Genomic DNA, 17,885 nt, shown 5'->3' with positions numbered 1-17,885 from the left:
GAGAAAATGGGAAGACGGATCTGAGATAGTCCCTTCTCCAAGTGGCAAACCTTCAAAGCCAGGCCTGAATCGCGGTGTGCTCAGAGGTGGGCTCTGTCCCTCCCCAACTTTATATCAAGTAAAACTGGGGCCACAGGGGGTGCAGCCAGGCCAGGGCCCCTCCTCCTCTTGGAAGCCACCTCCTCAGGCCGGCCCCACCCCACCTCCTAGGTGGTCTTCTGGGGTCTGGAATGGAAAGAGCTCAGTTGGAGAGGACCCCTAGGAAGATCTGTCCAGAGATTCTGCCCCTATAGCCTCACCTTGGAACAGCTCCCCCACGTGTCAAGGAGCTGTCCTTGGGGGTCCTAATCCTGGAGGCGGCCAGGCACAAAGTGCTGGGTAAGGTATCCCCAGAGCCATCCCTACTGGGTGGCGTTGGATAGACAAGGAGTAGGATAGGGAGGAGTTCATGGAGGAGAGTGACCACTGGGCCCAGGGGTGCAACCTGAAGCTGGGTAGGTGAAGATGACCGGTGGCAGGGACTCCAGCAGCAGGCTGAGGCCCCAAGTGCCCATCAGCTCCAGTGGGCAGGGAGGTCTCATGGCCTAGTGCCAACTCTGGAGGCTCTGAGGCCTGCTCTGTGCACAGCTGCCAGTGGTCACTGTCATGTGTCCAACCCCCGGCAACTGAGTGGGCAACCCCACCCCTGGAAACCCCATGAGCCGCACTTCTGTCCCTGTCCAGCCCAGATACTGCAAAGGGTGCCTGCATCCCATCACAGTCACCTCTGTGCTCCTGGAGGTTTGACACAGCACAAGCTGATGGCAGAGGAAGCCACTTCCTGACCTGTGCAGAGGGGATTCCATCCTTTGCCCTGCTTGGTCAAACCCACCCAACTAACTGGCACATAATCCCAACTACTTGGAAGGCTGAGGCAGCAGGGTCCCAAGTTCAAGGCGACTTAATGAGACTCTGTTTGAAAATAAAAAAATAGTAAGGGTTAGGGGTGTAGCTCACGGGTAGAGCCCCTGGGTTCAATTCTCAGTACTGCAAAAATCAAACACCCAGCTGACTGCTGCTCTGCCTGCCAGTGCCAGTCTCTACGCACACGACCTGCCTAGCCACAGGAGGACCAAGAGGGACAGTGCTAGCCGCTGGCTCCTCCTCCTCCAGAAGGGACTTCCTTTTCTGGCCTCACATGGGAAGGAGGAAGCAGCTAGGGTTAGGGAGACAACATGAGGCTACTTCCTGGCATACCTCTGCCCACTCCAGCCCAACCCCGTGCAGGCTGTGTCCCTCACCTGTCCACTCAGGGTCAAAGGCTAGCTCTTCTGGATCCTTTTCCACCACTCCTCCAGTGGTTGCAAATCCCACTTTTCCTGGCACCTACCTTGAGTACCAATCTTTAGGACCCAACACCCAGGACCCCTCTATGGCAGGCGGCTCAGGGGAGGCCAGGCTGACCCCAATCCTGGCCCCAACACACCTTTCCAAAGGAGAAAGGAAACATTTCCCTTCAGGGTGCAACCACCTGGAACCTCATGCTTGGCAGCTCTCTCCCCCCTTCCTTTGCTGTACCGCTACAGGGGCCACCGTGACCAGGCCCCCGAGTGGCTGGGTTCCTGCAGCCAGGTAGCAGCTGGAGCCGGCAAAGGGGTAGGTCCTGTGATGGAAACTTGGAGAGCTTCACGCAAGGCGGTGGCCACAGTACAACAACCTGTTTTGATCTGATTGGAAACCCTGCCAACCTGGGCAGGCGCAGCTTCCAGGATGACAGGGTGCGTTTGTCTCCGATGCCCCGTGGAGAGCTGAACATGGGTGGGGCGAGCCTGGCAGAGGGCTGTGCTGCCTGCTGCTTGCTTCAGGCCTGCAGGAAGGTCCAGACCCAGGAGGGAGGCTGGGAGGGCCTTTGTCCCCTGGAAACCTGCAGACACTGCAAGGGCCGGGCACTCAGAGCCTGTGTCACAGGAGTTCCCAGGCAGGAGGGGAGGGCAGACAGGCCACCACACACAGTGACCACTGCCTGGGCCAGGGTAGCCAAGGAGGGTCCCCTGAGCACTAAACAGGAAGGACACATATCTTGAACAAAAACTGCTTCTGATGGGGAGAAGGGCAAGGTGAGCCAGACAGGCGGAGCTGCTACCTGTGGGCCTCGGCCAGCAAGTCCTGCCCTCTGGCCTGTGGGCCTGTCTGCTCCTGCAGCCTGGGCTTCATCCTGAACGGGTACACGGGTAACCAGCACAGAAGGGCACAGGGCTGCAGGAGCTCTGCCCAGAGGCAGGCCGTGGTGCTGCCCTGCGCCCAAGGCTGTGAGGCAGAGCCAAGGTCCTCCCCAGCATTCTGCCCCACACTGCCCTTGACTTCTCCCACTTAGGTTAGGGACAGCCAGCAGTGAGGACCAGGACTTGGTCGACCCCTACTCCTGGCTCAGGCAATGGGCAGGGCTCCAGAGGCGGGCCAGGGAGTAGGGACAAAGGGATGGCTCTCTAATACCACAGAACATGACACTAGAGTATAAGGCACCTGTGCCCAGGTTGAGACACTCCCTGAAATGGAACTGCACACCCATGCAGGGTGAAGGGTAGGGAGGCCCCGCCAAGCCTGAGGATATGGCCTTGGTGGGCCTCTCACCAAACCTGTGCTGCCCACAGTGAGGACTCCTTCATAGCATCTCATTTAATTGTTCTGATAATCCCATGAGTCAAACCTGATTGAACCCCATGTCACAAGGCACTGGAGGGCAAAGACACAGGCTGCTCCCAAGGCCAGGGACACAGCTCCCCGTTGGTTTCTGGGAGAAGCTCTGTGCCTCACATGCATGGCTCCTGCTCTGAGACTCCGCAGGGAAGGTGCAGGAGCCGGCACAGCCCTCTGCTACTGAGGGAGCACAACCCTGGCCATGCTGAGCACCACCTGGAGCAGGCGTGCTGGCGGGGGCTGCCCCACCCTGGGCTCAGCAAGCGCACAACAACCTGTGATTCACTGGAAGCAGAGGGCACTTCTCGGAATCAATGTGGCCACAGGGAATGGGGCGTGGATACCACCAAGGTGTCTTGCCATTCCCTCAGGGCCTGAGATCTCCCCAGGCCACTGTCACAGCCAAAACCACATTCTTCCCGGAGGCCAGTTGGCAAGGATCAATTAAGTATGACTGGAACCCACCAAGGCCAACCCTTGTGGGACAGCCACCTCTGGATCCTGGGGCTGGAGATTCCATGGGAGGCAGAGGGGGGGCTCTGGTGGCCTTGGAGCTGTAACCTCAGAAGTTGCAGTGTCTGGGGAGAAGGAAGGAGGGCGGGGAGGGCAGCTGGGGCAGCTTCGGCCCCTCCTGGAAGTCCACGCAACCTCATGCCCAGGAGGAACTCACTCTGAGCCAAGCTGCCCCTGAGCTGGCCCTCTGTGTCACAGGCCACACCCCTGGAGCTCATGAGCAGCTGGGAACCTTCTCCCAGCCCAGGACAGCACTGAGCCTGAGTCCTGCAGTGTGGCCCAGGCCAGGACTGCTGCCCCTGATCTACAGTCCAGAAAACAGGGTGGGAAGCATCATCTGCCTGGAAGGCTCAGGTCTCCTGGACCAAGGCCCAGAGGCATATGCTTTCTCTGGCTTCATCCTGTCCTCTCCCTAATGGTAATTGGAGGGATCCAGAAGCCTACTCGGAGGAGAGGACTCCAGGATTTGGAGGGCTCTTTCCACTGATCTCCAGGCCCCTCCACGTCTTTGCCACACCTGGTGTACACAGGCCACTCCAGTCACCCGGATTCATTATCACTCCCTGCTTTGGCTCAGCCCATCCCTGCCTCTGTGCCTGCCCACCCTGCTCCGAGGCCCTCCCCCTGCCTGCAGACCTCACCTTCCCCAGCTCCCCAGCTGCCCACCTCTGCCCAACCACCTACTCCCTCCCCCCAGTACCACACAAACCACCTGAGGTTATCAAAGAGATGAAAGTGCCCAGGACTTTCTGAGGCCACTGGCCAGGGAGAAGAGGGCAGGGTCTGCCACAGTCACTGACCCTTGGTGTCTCCACAATGGAGCTTTGAGGAAAGAACCGGGGAGGTCCCAAGTAGCTCCCCAACACCAGCCACTCTTTATGGACTCAGGGCTTTACCCACATCAGGAACCTGGAAGCCTGCCCTTTGCCCCAGGCCTCTCCAGGCTTGGCTTTTCCCCTACTCTAACCCCAGCTGGCCCTGTCTGGCCAGGATACAGAGCAGCCCTAGGACCAGAGAAAGCACCCCCAGTGGCTCACAGTCACTCCATGCCAACCACATGCCACCAGCAGTCCTTGGTGCTCAGATACCCCGAACTGGAAGCTCACCACCTGGTCTTGCAGATGAGCCAATGGAGGCTCAGTGTGGGAGGCTCCTAGGCAAGACCTGCAGCTGGCAAGTAGCCACCCCTGGACTCGAACCCAGCTCTTCCTTCCAGCCCCTCTGTGGCCAAGGCTGGCTATCTTCTCTCTCCTGACCCTTGGGCCTCCCATCTGTAGACCTGCGTGTGTGCTTGCCTCCAAGTGGGGGTGCTAGTTGGGGCTGGCTCATCACCCTACTTCCTCTGTCCATGTGAACAGGAAGGGCCACAGCAGACCTGCAGCCCATGATCCCTTCTTCTGTCTCCCTCAGGCCAGCCTGCTTAGTGAGCCTGCCCATTAGGCCCAGGAGACTCCCCAGAGAGGCCAGGTTTCCTATCATCACCCTTTCCCAGATGATCCTGCTACCAGTTCTGGACTGGACTGCCCACCTGTCCATCCTTCTGGCCTGACCATCTCCAGGGTGTACTCTAGCATGGGGCAGGGAGCTAGTGGGCGCAAAGGGGGCAGGAAGGGGAGGTGAACAGAGTCCTCAGCCCTTTGGAGCCTCCATCCCAGGCCTGCTTCTGCCAGCAGAGGAGCAATGGATGTGGCCCCAAGGCTGGGCTTCCACTGGGGCCCTGCCAGAGTGTCTGGGTCAAGGACAGAGGAAGCAGTGGAGCTCAGCACTCCCTCTGACCCTGCGGGGCCTGAGGCAGCCTGGCAGTCTTGCCCAGGTCACTTGGAGTCATGCCAGGCTGACCTGAACCAGGAACCTTCTCCCAGCCCAGGACAGCACCCAGGGCTCTGCCCTCAAGACCGTTGTGAAAAAATTCCACACATTTCGTCATGGTCACAGCGGAACATTTCCTGAGCAGGGTCCTGGCTATGAGCACAGCCTGCAAGACCACACACCCTTGTTCATGAGGCAACCCATCTGGAGCACTCACTGGCCTCATAGGGGCACTCGGCATGGTCGCTCAAATGGGAGGCACTACTATCAAGGAATGAGCACACTGAGCACACTCGGGCCACGCACGGTGGTGGAGGGGGCAGCACAGGGCTCAGGCTCTCCACCCCTCCAGAGGGGGCGAGGCCCCGAGCGTAGCAAGGCTGGGCTGCCGGACCGGACCGGCACTCCGACACGCCAAGCTGCCAGCCACTTGGCCATCCCTCGGAGACTCAGAACTCCGTGCCAGTGGGGCAAAGTTTGGATGACAGAAAGAGATGGGAGCAAACCCCCACCTGAGCCTGTGGAGGCCCCGCCAGGTGGTCGCGCGCAGGGGACCCAGCGGCAGGCAGTTGCCAGGGAGGCGGGGGGAACGCGGGACAGACGCGACACACTGTCCCCACCCTGGGGTCCGGAACCGAAACCCAGCTCCGCGCTTCCCCCGGCAGTGTCCAGGTCAGTCCGCGCGCCGGGGCTGACCGCCCGGCTCCCGCCCCACGGCAGGACCCGCCCCGGGACCCGGCCAGCCCGGGGGACGCGACCGCACCCCGCCCGCCAGGGCCCGCCGGCGAGACGCGCGCTGTGCCTTACCGCCGAGTTCTCCTCCCGCCCGGCGACTACGTCCGGGTAGCGCTCGGCCGGCAGCCGGCGCCGCAGCTCCGGCCCGCTGCCAGGCGCTCCGCCCGCCGGCCCCGCCGGCCCCGCCGCCCTGCCCTGCAGGCTCCGCCTCCCGGGCGTAAACCCCGCCCAGGCCCCGCCTGGAAGCCAGGCCCCGCCCCACTCCTCTCGGGCGCCCCGCCCCCTGGCCTCTGGGCCCAGTCCTTGACGACACGGCGGCTGAGCTAGCAATCCCGGTGGTTCTGGTCCTTCCACATCCCGCCCCCGCCGAGAGAAGAAGGTGGGCACTGCTTAAGCACAGGGTCTGCGTCCGACACACAGGAGGTGCTCACTAAATGCAGGCGCGAGACCATGACAACACAGTGCCAACCTCCTGCGTGTCTCCCCCCATGACATCCCCGCACCTTTCGAACCTGGGGGCCCCCGCTGGAGGAGGCCTGGCCACCTCTCAACCCTTGATCCTGACCCTGGGGGAGACAGCGACCCTGCCTAGTGGGTCCGACTCAGGTCCAGAGTCAGGATGGGGCGCTGGGGAGGGCTGGGGAGGGCTTTTTTGTTCTTGTTTCCAGGCAGCCTCCAGTACACTTCCCAGCCACTGCAGCAAGACAACAGCTGAAGCACCAAGGCCTCTCTGCTGCTGCCCGGGGGGGGGGGGGGGGGGGGGGGGGGGAGGTGGGGCACAAATCCACCTGCAGACCCAGATAACCCTGTTTAGGGGCAGGGGTCTGGGGGAAAGGGGTTTCCTAGGAAGAAATGACTTCCTGGGAGAGCCCTCAGGAGCAGGCCAGTGTTGGAGAGGAGGTGTCCTTGGGCGATGAGTGGGGCCTGCTGAGCTGGTGGAAGACTGGAGCCTTCCACTGAAGCAACCTACTGCAACTTGATCTGGATGGGGACTGGATCCTGAATCCCAGAGCCCAGGAAGCTGTGAAGAAGGACAGGATATGGCTGGTGGCCATGGAGCTGGGGGCAGGACAAGGGGCTAGGCCCTACCCACATGGGAGGCCAACCAACATCTGCCCTGATGTGCTGGGCATGAGGGACCCAAGTGTGGCAGGGCAGCAGAGACAGGGACTGGATGGCCACTCCAGAGCAGGCAGGGACAGGGGCATTCAGGGGCTAACTAGCAGCAGGTGAAGGACTGGGTGAGAATGGTCCAGGCTGAGACACCTGATGGCCTTGGCAGACAGACTAGATCAAGGGGAAGTCCAGGAGAGTAGCTGGGCTGAGAATGGGCCCAGTCACTGTTCACCTATCCCAAGGTTGCCCAGCACTGGTTCCCAGTTCCAGAAGGGGACACTTGGTTCCTGGATATACCTCCTTACTGGTGAGACACACTGGGGTCAGAGAGATTACCTAGGTTGGTGGGACTGGAAGTGACCAGAAAACTAGTGGCCAGACCCTGAGCCTAGACAAGAGACCAGGCACACCAGAGTTGGAGGGTGCAGGCAGGAGAGAAAAGGAGCCTTTAGCCAACAGGGCATCAGTTTCCCCATGTGTGAGATGACAGGGGCCATCTGCTGCTGGGGACACATGGGAGAAGCTGGTGGGAAGCCCATTAGCCCTCAGGGTTGAAACCACTCTCTGGCCCAGCCCAGAGCTGTTCACCTGCAGCCTAGCTCTCAGAACTGGACTTGAACCCCAGTGACTCGGGAGCCTGCGCAGGCTGCTGATGCTAGTTTTCTCAGCTGCCTGCCTATGTCCCAAAGCAAGGTTTCATGTGCCTGGCTACCCAGGTCTCCCTCTGTTCACCCCACCTAGAGTTGCCTGTGACCCTCTGCCACTTCCTGCCTTGGACCATTTTAACTTGTCCTGGGAGAGGAGGAGGAGATAGGAGCTGCTGGGCCCTCCAGGGCCCAGGAGCTGGGTACTAGGCTGCCTTGCTCCAAATCCTGCTCTCCCAGCCCTCAGAAACGCCTCCTGGGTACCCCCACTAGCACCCCACATGGTTTGCCTCACTCCTGGGCTCATGACCCAGCACTTGTGACCTCAGGTCTGGACACACAAGGCCTGGGTGTCCAGTTCAGCCAAGGGTCTTGCCCCCTGCCAGGCCCTGGAAACCCCCTACATGCAGGGAAATCCCCATCCTTGTGGCTCATGGAAGGGGGCAAGTGGACATGTGAGCAGATGTCACTGAGTCACAGAGAGTGTCCTGTCCCCACAGGGTGGTGGGGAGGGAGGACCAAGACCAGGAGAGGAGGAGAGCCAAGCCAAACATGGTGGCCCCCTCAGGAGCACCAATGGGGATGGAGCTGGCTTCAGATGCCCGGCTGGGAGTCCAGAGGCAGCGACCAAGCTCACTGCAGTATTCGGATGGACCCACTGCCCAGAGGATAACGTCCAGCAATGCAAGTCTGCTGTAGTGCACAGGGCATTGAGGCTAAACGGGGACAGGCGCAGCCTCCACCTTGGAGGTTCTGACCACGGGGCCACTCCTCTCCTCCCATGCAGCCCAACCCCGGCCTGGAGGAGGGAGCCCTGGCTGATGCCCAGGATGGCTCATAGAAGCGGTCAGAGTGAGGAGCTGCAGGAGGCTGAGGCCCAAGGAGGGGGCATTCGGGGGTTCCCACCAGAGCCAGCAGGACAGGTGTGGGTGAGGAGGACTTAGCCCCCAGCGGGGAGGGTGTGCAGGACGCAGGTCCGGTGCAGTGAGCAGAGGGAGGCAAGGCCCCTGGCTGGACAGAGAGGGACCAAGCCTCTGCAGAGCACCGTGGGAAGGGCACACAGGTGAGGCCCACAGGGATCTGGTCCCCCATGTGCCTATCCCTGGCATGGATTTGAATGGTGGGTTGTTCCAACAAGGTCTCCTCACAGAGGCAGGCCTATGTTGGCCCAGGCCACTGCTACACCACAGAGCTAAACACCTACCCAGAATACAGTAGGAGCTCAATAAATGGTTAATGGATGAATAGATGAAGCCAAATCTGAAAAGCTCAAAGAAAGTGCTATCTAACTGGGTTCCCGTATCCAGAGGATGCTGGGTCTATGAACCTGCCCTCTCACTTGTTCCCATCCACAGGATGTGCCCACGGTGGACCAACCACCTTCTTACCAGGCTGCCTCACCTTGGCAGGGCTGTTCCTGGGTAGGGCCAAGGTCAAAGTCTACTGGGTTAGGGACAGTAGGGGCAGGTTCCCACCCCAGGGGAGGCTGGCAGGAGTCATGCTGGGAACTCCCTGGTCATCAGGGAGCACTGAAGGGATGAGAGAGGCTGAGGGTGAGCTCACTGGGGGACCATCTACCTGGGAAGAGAAGTCTGGGAAGGAGGTGGCCCAGTTGTGAGGACAGGGTCCAGGGCTGGTCCTTTGCCAGGAGACTGAGCTAAAAGCACACACACCAGGGATCTGGCCCAGGCAGGAGCTCCCCTCTGGGCCCCTGGCCTTCCTTGATCCCAGACCTTCCCACTGTGGCCCTCTCACACTGGCCTTGCCCTGGCTGGGAAGAGTTGAGAGCAGCAGAGGGGACAGGGTCAGAGGGTGGTTCACGGGAACCTGTGTGGCAGGCCAGAGGTGGGGAGGCTGTCGTCCCCAGGTCTGCTCAGGTCTCAGCCATACTCCAGGCTCGAGTCCCTCTGCCCTCCAGGCCCTCCTCCATGCCTCTTAGGAGAAACAGCCTCATCTTGCTGCCTGAGGCTGCCTGATGCCCACCCATGCCCTTCCCTGGGCCAGGGCCCTGTTGGTCAGCTCTGGGTCCCCAGGCTTGTTCAGCCCGGGGTCCTGCTCAGAGTCTGACCTGGTGGTTAACTCCAGCTTATGTGCTCTCGTGCCTACCGCTTCCTGTGCCGAGGACAGGCCTGGCTTCTCCACCAGCTGACAATGTCAACAGAGGCTTTCTGGGGACAGTGGGACCAGGCTGGGCCGGATGACCTCGGCAGCTCTTCTGGCAGGAGCTCAGCCCTGGAGGGCAGAGAGGAAGGTCTGAGCCAGAGCCCTGTAGATCAGGCCACCTAGGTGTGCAGAGCAGCAGTCCTCAGGCTGTGCCTGCCCCCGTGACTCCCTGTGTACAGAGCAGAAGTTCCCAGTTCAGCCCCCCACATCCTCTTCTCTTCCCCAAGTGGGACTGCCCTGCACCCCTAGCCCTGGTTGGCTGCTGGCTTTGCCCTCCAAGAGGTTTGGTTGGGTCAATTTTCTATGTAAAATGACAGCGGGAGGCACACCCTCCTAGGAAGTTCTGTTTAAAAACACCAACCCCGTGGGTTGAGGCCCGGCCCACGCACACGCTCCTTTTCTATTTTTACACCTAAACCCGCCTGCTCTCAGGCCTCGCAGCGACCGGGTCTGGAACATGAAAGCAGCCTGTTCTATTCTGGGTTGAGCTTCCGGCCCACGGTGTGGAGGAGGAGAGTTTGCACACACAGAAGGCTTCTCTCCCCTCCACTCCCCCCACCTCTTGACACCCTGTCATCCACGTGACCTCCAGGAAGGCACTGGGGTCTGGAAGGGGAAGCCCACGGAGCCAGGGTAGGGGAAGCTGTGGTCTTCCCAGCGTGAAGGTCCACATCCTCTCCAGGGAATCCACCAGCCACCCAGATCTTTCCCTAGCCAAACCTGGACAACAGGCTCTGGGACAGGTGTGAGGTGGTTGGAGAGCGGGCCGCGCCCTCCCAGGCGGCTCCATGGGGTGCAGAGCAGCACTTTTCAGGCTGTGCCTGACCCTTCACTACTCCATTTTGCCTCTAAGTGCTGACTCTAACTGGAAGATTCCACACCTTGTTGTACAAATGAACAAGCACCATCTGCTCAGCACCACCATAAGGCACAAACTGGTGCATGAATTACTTCTTGTGATAGTAAGAATGACCACCTGTGGACTTATCAAGTTATTCAGAAGCACAGGGTGCATAGATGCATCAAATTCATATCAGAAAATCCAGGTCCACAGGCCACATGCTTATCAGACACTCCAGACCACCAGTTGATACAGCCCCCTCACTCATGGCCTCTAAAAGGAGGGTCATCCCAAGACTGACCAAGCGGCATTCTGACCTTGTCACCTGGTCACTCACCATGAACTTTGCCCAGGAAATCACCATTGCTATAGGGACAAACCTCCAAATCTCTGGTTCACATTGAGGAGTTGGGGTCTGCACCCAGGAAGTCTGTCTGCAGAGCCCATGCGTGGCTCAAATTGACCCATACAGAGAGGGGCTGCTTTTGTTTATTTCATTCTGTAAAAGTCTGAAGACCGCTTATCTCATTCTTTTTTTAAAAATATTTTTTAGTTGTTGATGGATCTTTATTTTATTTATTTGTATGTGGTGCTGAGAATTGAACCCAGTGCCTCACACATGCCAGGCAAACACTCTACCACTGAGCCCCAGCCCTCAACTGATTCTTTTTTTTTTCTTAATATTTATTTTTTAGGTGTAGATGGACACAACACAATGTCTTTATTTTTATGTGGTGCTACAGGATGGAACTCGGGTCCCACCCATGCTAGGCGAGTGCTCTGCCCCTGAGCCACAATCCCTGCCCAACTGATTCTTAAATAATGTCGAGATGCCTAGCTACGATCCGGGGAGAGATCCTCAAGTAAATCTCAGCCACTTCAAAGACTTAATAAAGATCTCAAAAACATACTAAAAGAAAATACAGATGGCCACATGTCACAGAGATAAGGTGGCCTGTTGTGGTGCAGTGACCACAAGTACAGATGACCAACTTCAGAGTATAAAAGAAAGAGCCAGCAGATGTGGTGACTTGGATGTGACCAGAAAAGAAAAGCAAATATAAAAACACTTAAACAAAGGGCTGGAGGTACGGTTCAGTGGGGGAACGCACACACGCAGAGTGGCCCTGAGGCACACGTGTTCTGGTCCTGCTGAGTAACCAAGTGTAGCTTGCATTTAGTTTCTGCTTTGCAGGAGGGTGACAAGTGCGTGTCGTTTAAAGAGTTCCATGGTTCCATGAGTCTTTCAAAATTATACACAGCACCCACCTGCCTGGGGTCCATGGCCAGAGGTGTCTCCTGGTGCTTCTGCTACCTCCAGACGACAGCACCTTCACAGTGCCCTCGGCTTGTTCCAGGGTCAGGGCGTGACGTCATCATACCACACCAATTCTTTTCATTGTAACTCTCCTTTCCTGCTCACCTTCTTATTTTCGCTGGAATTAATAAATGTCATCTTAATTTCTTTGCTTTTTTATTGCTAATCCAACCCCAAATTCTGCCAAGATTCTGTTCAAATCTCCCCAAATCTTCCAGCATATCAGATATTCTGTCAGTTCCGACTGGATTTTCTTTCTAAGCTTGGACACAGCCTTCACCTGGGACCTCCCTTGGCCTCAGTAGCATCCCCTGCTTCCGGATCCTACCACTTCCCCTTTCTTGGTTCACTCCCTCTTTTTTTTTTTTTTAATTAATTTATTTCTTTCGTTGTAGTTGGAAACAGTACCTTCACTTGTTTGTTCAGTATTTGGTGCTGAGGATCAAACCCAGGCCCTCACTCACTCTGGCCAGCGCTCCACCGCTGAGCCACAACCCAGCCCTCACTCCCTCTTTGTGAGGGACACAAGTGGCTTTCTGAGAAAGGGGGAAGGGAAGCACTTTCTTTGAGGGACTTATTTTTCTAAAAATATCTTTCTTCGACCCTCCCTCGGGATTAATAGTTTATTATGTGTGAATTTTAGATTAGAAATAATTTAACTCAGAATTTTGAGATCTTTCATTCATCGTCTTTTGAGTTCCTACCTTTCTGTTGAGGATCCTGGTGCCACTCTGGGCCTGGTCCTCTGTACAGTCCCTGTTCTCCCCCTGACTCCAGGGTTGCCTCTGGTGGCCCTTAAGCTAAGTGTGCGACTCTGCTCCCCTGGTTTGAGCACTCAGTGGAAACTGGAAACGGGGTCAGTGGCTGTGAAATGTTGGGGGATTATTTCTTGGATGGTGTCTTCCCCGCCCTTGCTAGACCTTGTGTGGAGGGGCTAGACCTCCTCTTACTGGTCTTCAAGTATTCCACTCTCCTTTTTTCACCTTTTTCTTTTCTTTTTTCTCTCCTTCCTTCTTTCTCCTCCCTCCCCTTTTTCAGTACTGGGGGATTGAACCCAGAGGTTCGCTTTTTATTTTGAGATCTCAGACTTGCTATCCTCCTGCCTTAGCCTCCCAAGTAGTAGCTGAGATTGCAGGCATGCTCATCGTGCTGGTATTTCTCTCATTTTCAATTTTTTTCTTTCAATTCTGTTGCTCTACTTTCTTTATGATTTCTTCAATCTTATTTTTCAAACCTTGTACTGCATTTTCAGTTTCTATCACTGTACTTTTAATTTTCAACAGCTCTTTGTATTCTCTAAATATTCCTTCTTTCCAGTGCCCAGTTCTTTTTTCATGAAAATGTACAAAATTTTATGCTTCCTTCTTAAGGATATCGATAATCATTGGTGCATTTCTGTAATCCCAGCTACTTGGGAGGCAGAGGCAGGAGGATCACAATTTCAAGGCCAGCCTGGGAAACTCTGCAAGACCCTATCATTTTTTTTTGGTACTGGTCATTTAACCCAGGGGTGCTTAATCACTGAATCACAACTCCAGCCCTTTTATTTTTTTATTTTGAAACAGGGCCTCTTAAATTGCTTAGTGCCTCACTAAATTGCTGATGCTAGCCTTGAACTTGTGATCCTCATGCCTCAGCCTCTGGAGTTGCTGGGATTATAGGCCTGTGCCACCATGTCTGGCAGCAAAATCCTATCTTTTTTAAAAATTTACTTATTTGTTATACGTGACAACAGAATGCATTTCAATTCATAGTACACATATGGAACACAGTTTTTCATTTCTCTTGTTGTACACAAAGTAGAGTCACACCATTCGTGTCTTCATACATGTATTTAAGGTAATGATGTCCATCTCATTCCAACATTTTTCTACCCCACGCCCCCTCTGTTCCTCTCCCTCCCCTTTGAACTTTCTAAAGTTCCCCCATTCCTCCTATGCTCCCCACTCAGGATCAGCATGCACTTATCAGAGAGAACATTCAGCCTTTGGTTTTTGGGGATTGGTTTCACTTACTTGATATTCTCCAACTCCATCCATTTACCTGCAAATACCATGATTTTATTCTCTTTTTATGCCAATAATCCATTGTGTATATATACCATAGTTTCTTTCTATTGAAAGGCATCTGTTATACCAAAATGAATATTACACGGAGACCCTCGAATAACTCTCAGACCACACAGTTTTATGCCAATAAAGCCTTCAGCGGCGGACACTCTACTCTCTAAAAGCGAGATGGGCAGAATGACGTGCCCGCCTTCAGTTGGCCTCATATTTAAGCCAAAAAACCACAAAAGGGACATTTGGGGGTTTAGCCAATGTAAGCAAGCAAGTTCAGAAGCTGAATTGGGTAGTTAACGAGACAATGCAATGGGTACATTGGTATTTCCCACAGGACTTTCCAGGTTGGCAGAGCAGCAAGCAAGTAGAAAGGAAGTGGGTCAAAGTGACCCTAGTTGAATATTCAAGTTAGAGAATGGTTACTAACGTCTAGACAATTAATCTGACAAGGTACATTGCCCCAGAAATATGGAAAGCAAAGAGAACAATTTTACACTGTATAAGAATTGCTAGGTAACTATTAATGGGTACAGAGGAGGGGCTTTCCCACGGGAGAAGAATTTCTTACCTGATATGGAGTCTCAGGGTAAAATGGAGTCTGTTTGGTCATTGCCTAGCCTGGCTCATAACACCCCTAGGTTGGTTCCACAGTTTAGCTATTGTGACTTGTGCTGCTATAAACATTGATGCGTCTGTGTCCCTGTAGCATGCTGTTTTTCAATCCCTTGGGTATAGACAGAGGAGTGGGATAGCTGGGTCAAATAGTAGTTCCAGTCCACTATTTTCCAAGGAATCTCCACACTGCTTTCCAGATTGGTTGCACCAATTTGCAGTTCCATCAGCAATGATGTATGAGTGTGCCCTTTTCCCCACATCCTTGCCAACACTTATTGTTGCTTGTATTCATTTAAAAAAATTTTTTAGTTGATATAGCCACAATATCTTTATTTGTTTATTTATTTATTTGGTGCCTCATGTGTGCGAGGCAAGCTCTCTACCACTGAGCTACAACCGCAGCTGTTGGAGTCTGTAAACAAGTCAAAATAACACCTGGCATTTTGCCAGGGGAATGTTAGAGTTCGTAAACAAGTCTGGATGGTGCCTGGCAAAATGCCAGAGGGAGTGGCTTTGAGAAGTAACAAAAGCGAGCCATTAAGTGTAGAGATTCCTTATTGGTTGACTGATGTATCTAGTTTATGCTAATTAGATAAGCTCTGTGGAATGTATAAATACTGCTCCTGTCCTGCAATAAAGGGCTCCCACTCCTGCTGTATCAACGTACACAAGTTATTCGTCACCCCCGTGGTTAGTTTGTTGCAGCCGGACTGCAGCACGCAGCCCTGTTGCTTGTATTCTTTTTATTTATTTATTTATTTATTTATTGGTTGTAACTGGACACAACATGTTTATTTTATTTATTTATTTTTATGTGGTGCTGCGGATCGAACCCAGGGCCTCCCATGTGCTAGGCGAGCACTTTACCACTGAGCCACAATCCCAGCCCCGCCTGTATTCTTAATAGCTGCCATTCTGACTGGAGTGAGATGAAATCTTACAGTAGTTTTGATTTGCATTTCTCTAATTGCTAGAGATGTTGAACATTTTTTCATTTATTTGTTGATGGATTGTATATCATCTTCTGAGAAGTATCTGTTCAGTTCTTTGGCCCATTTATTGATTGGGTTATTTGTTTTTAGTGTTTTTTGAGTTATTTATATATCCTGGAGATTAGTGCTCCATCTGATGTGTGTGGGGTAAAAATTGCTCCCATTCTAGGCTCTCTCTTCACCTCACAAATTGTTTCTTTTGCTGAGAAGGAGCTTTTTAGTTTGAATCTATCCCACTTATTGATTCTTGATTTTATTTCTTGAGCTATAGGAGTCTTGTTAAGGAAGTTGGGGCCTGATCTGACATGGTGAAGATTTGGACCTACTTTTTCTTCTAGGTACAGGGTCTCTTGTCTAATTCCTAGGCCCTTGATCCACTTTGAGCTGAGTTTTGTGCAGAGATAGGGACTTAATTTCATTTTGCTGCATATGGAGTTCCAGTTTTCCCAGCACCATTTGTTGAAGATGCTATCTTTTTTCCAGTGTGTTTTTGGCAACTTTGTCTAGTATGAAATAACTGTATTTATGTGGGCTTAAAATCCTAAAAATAGAAATTTATTTTTATTTTAATAATAATCCTTTAAAATAGAAAAAGGAATAATAGAAATAATCCTTTAAAAATAGAAAAAGGACTGAGGATATAGCTCAGAGTGCCCCTGGGTTCAATTCTAGTACCACAAAAACAAACGAAAAGATGTTAATGATCCTTTCTGAGCCGGTCCTGTAGCTCTAGCTACTTGAGAGGCAGGTAGGAGGGTCGCTTGAGTCCACAAACTTGAGACCAGCTTGGGCGACATCGCCAGACCCTGGAATAATAATAATGATAGTAGTTTTTTCTGAGCCATCTTCTCCCAGAGCAGTCTATTTTGCAGGTAGCCCTTTTCTGTTTGTTGTCTCTCTCTTTCTGTCAGAGGCATCCTCTGGTGTCCAGGGCCCTGACTGGCTGGAAGAGGACACTCATAGAGCTTGCCTCTGGGGGCTTCACCAGGCACTGACCTGGCAGGAAATCCTCCCTAGCTGATCAGACCCCAGAGAAACCCCACGTGGTGTCCTGTCTGGGGGAGGCCTCTGTCCAGTTCTCCGGGCATTGAGGGTAGGATGGGGCTGGGGTCTCAGCACCATGTACATGTACACCATGTCCTCTGTGTTCAACACAGAACCTCATCTCTGCAGAGATCCTCTGGCCCACTGGGAAGAAGTGCCCAGTGTTAGCCTGGCAAGGTACATCCAGGAGCCCTGCAGAGGGGACCTGGCTCCCTGTTGTCCTCTAGCCAGTCCTGCTCTTAGCTCCCCTTCACTTGCACTTCGAGAGATACCTGGGCCCTCTTGGCTTCTGTCTGCCAAACAGATGCAAACATGCAGACTAGACAGAGAGAAACTTGCCAGGGTACCAGGAGTCCGCTAAGCGTGGCCCTCTCCCTTTTGGGGCCCACTGGCTTCTTGTCCTGGAGAACCTGAGCACCATGCTCCACACCCACCACTGCAGCTTGTCACAGGCACTCAGGGGTGTCTTCAATCCTCCCCATCCTTGGGACACCCACTGGGAGAGGCCTGCTCTGCCAGCCTCCTTGGGAGTTTAGGAAGTTCTACTTCCCAGGCCTGGAAGAGAAGACTAAGGGCCACAGGAGTTGACCCCATGGCTCCAGGCAGGTGGTCCAAACATGGAGCCTCTCTGCTCCTGTAGGAAGGATTGGAACCCTAGAATCTTCTCTCTGGTGCTGGAGTAACTGAAAAAATGCCCCAGTCTTAACTATGCCAGGAAAAATGGAGCAAGATGGAGAAAAAGTCTGACCCTGGAAGGGCTCTTGGGGATGTTGGCCAGCAGGGAGTTGTAACTTCACCTAGTCCTCAGTCTGCCCCCCACACCAGGTAGCACACCTACATGTTTCAGGAACAGACAGCCTGGGTGGTGACTATGCTGACCCCATTGACGTGGCCAGCCAAGAAGTCTCATTGGCTTTTCCTTCAGCAACAGAATCAGGTGGGCTCTCGGCATCTCCATGGCCGCTGCTCTGGGCCAAGCACCATTGTTTCCCTCTTGGATGTCCAAAGTCAGAACCTTGCAAGGCTCACGAGTCACCCGGAGAAAAGCTTGAGCCTAAGCTGGTCTACGGGGTCCCACTGCCCCATCTCCCTCCTAGCATCAGAGAAGAAAAAGGGTCACAGAATTACAAAGGAATCACAGAATCAGGACTCGGAGATGTAGCACAGTGGTGGGTGCTTGCCTAGCATTTGCAAGGCCCTGGTTCCATCCCCAGTACCGCAAAAAAATACATAAAGAAGTGAATCATGAACTCCTGAACTGTGGGAGGATAGAATTTGCACAGCGAGGAGGAATCATCAGTCACATCTCAGCTAGTCCACTGGTGGCGGGGTGACGAAAGGCACAGACCTGTGTCA

The 17,885-nt window shown here is 54.2% G+C and overlaps 1 protein-coding gene across 3 annotated transcripts in view; it reads right to left on the bottom strand.

The window, feature by feature from the left end:
* The window catches only part of Sh3bp2 (SH3 domain binding protein 2), a 37,554-nt gene extending 27,893 nt beyond the window's left edge, over positions 1–9,661 (bottom strand). Inside the window, exon 1 of one of the 3 annotated variants that reach the window (XM_034635882.2) lies at positions 9,600–9,661. The gene's annotated coding sequence lies outside the window, so the exon portion shown is untranslated. Of the gene's footprint in view, positions 1–5,805; positions 5,910–9,599 lie in introns of those variants that run through there. The other 2 variants (XM_071614099.1, XM_071614100.1) reach the window with 2 other exon arrangements.
* Positions 9,662–17,885: the final 8,224 nt, after the last annotated feature.

The sequence above is a fragment of the Marmota flaviventris genome, chromosome 7 (genome assembly GCF_047511675.1).
Source record: "Marmota flaviventris isolate mMarFla1 chromosome 7, mMarFla1.hap1, whole genome shotgun sequence".
NCBI lineage: Eukaryota > Metazoa > Chordata > Mammalia > Rodentia > Sciuridae > Marmota > Marmota flaviventris.
The sequence above is the reverse complement of the archived record's forward strand: the minus strand, read 5'-3'. Positions and strand labels throughout refer to the sequence as shown.